Consider the following 1685-nt stretch of genomic DNA (forward strand, 5'->3'; position numbering starts at 1 on the left):
TTAGTTAAAGCAGAAACGCTAATGGGATCACCATAACTACGAGATATTGTGGAATATTAGAAAAATAAATTTCAAGGCATTTTGAATGCACTACTGGTTGCAATGGAAACAATATAGATGCATTATAATGTAATAATTAAAAAAATAAATTTTCTAGAGTGACTCTGCATTTTCAAATTCGTACATTATATTCATAAACCTAAGAAACATTCCTCAATAATCCCAATGGCGTGTTGAATTAATGGATGCAGATGGTGATGCTATTCTAACTTTGTATTTTGCAGTTGTACATATTTGCATATTTTACTCACAGTATATATCCAACAGTTTTCATTTGCCATGTCCATTTAAGTTCAGTTTTAGGCAATTTCAAATTCCACGTGTAACACCAGAATATTTGATAGCTGATGTCTGGTTAAAATATGGGCTTTGAAACCAACATTCAAGGTGTCATGGTTTCCATCACTTTGAAAATCTTACTCAGTTTAGTGAAGCTGATAATTTTTAGTATATTATCACATTTGAATTCTCTGACTACCCAAGTGGGAATGAATTGAGATATGAAATTGTGCTGCCATGTATACTTAATATATGTATGTATATATATATATATATATATATATATATATATATATATATATATATATATATATATATATATATATATATATATATATATATATATATATATATATAACTACTTTACAGACGCACCAACATTCCACAACTCAGTCAATGAAGAACCCTTCCAAAACCATGAAGTGAGACATATACGATACAAAATACTGTCCGATATTAGATATAATGAAAATTTTAGATTAGTATTTTGTATGGTATATGCCTCACAGCATGGCTTTGGAAAGATTCTTCATTGACTGAGTTGTGGAAATGTGGTTCGTTTCTAAAATAGTTATATGCATATATTATATATTACGAAATTCGGTCTAATATTATTATAGTGAATTTTACCTGTAAAGTTGGAATAATAATCTATTGCCTAATATTATTATATTGTTATATATAGCTACGGCGGTACATATTGTAAAATTGGAACGATACTGAGAAGATTAGCATGGCCCCTGCGCAAGGATGACACGCAAATTCGTGAAGCGTTCCATATTTTTTTTTTAAATGGCGGTGCCCCAGCATGGCCACAGCTCATGAGCTCAAACTAGATAACATGAAATGATATATATAAATATATACATATATATATATATATATATATATATATATATATATATATATTACACAGAGGTATGTATATATAAATATATAAAAGGTATAAAATTCGCATAAACACTTGCACATTCAGAGCGAACTCGGAACAAAGTATTTAGAAGCAAGCTACTTAGACATAAATTATTTTCTATTACTTTTTTAATACTTTAATATTTTCGTGACAACCAGTACTTAACACTACAAAGCTTATAGAAAGTTTTACATTTTACTTTTGACAAACTCTTTTTCTAAAAAAGTGAAACCGGTTAACTGAATAAACATCTTTAAAATTGCATTTTCAAACCTTCTTTCATATATATATATATATATATATATATATATATATATATATATATATACGCACACATGCACACGCACACACATATATATATTCCCTTTTCGAATTTCTGTGATTTATCGTATTTTTTTATGTGGGTGGCGGACTTGACATCTTATGTGTAAAT

General features: G+C 28.1%; 1 non-coding gene across 1 annotated transcript; it reads left to right on the forward strand.

Moving 5' to 3' along the window:
• The first annotated feature begins 1020 nt into the window (after positions 1-1020).
• Positions 1021-1124, forward strand: LOC128247706 (U6 spliceosomal RNA). Its single transcript, XR_008264074.1, has one exon. It is a non-coding gene; the product is annotated as a U6 spliceosomal RNA (small nuclear RNA).
• Positions 1125-1685: the final 561 nt, after the last annotated feature.

This window comes from Octopus bimaculoides, chromosome 4, assembly GCF_046866305.1.
Source record: "Octopus bimaculoides isolate indiv1 chromosome 4, ASM4686630v1, whole genome shotgun sequence".
In the NCBI taxonomy this organism is placed as follows: domain Eukaryota; kingdom Metazoa; phylum Mollusca; class Cephalopoda; order Octopoda; family Octopodidae; genus Octopus; species Octopus bimaculoides.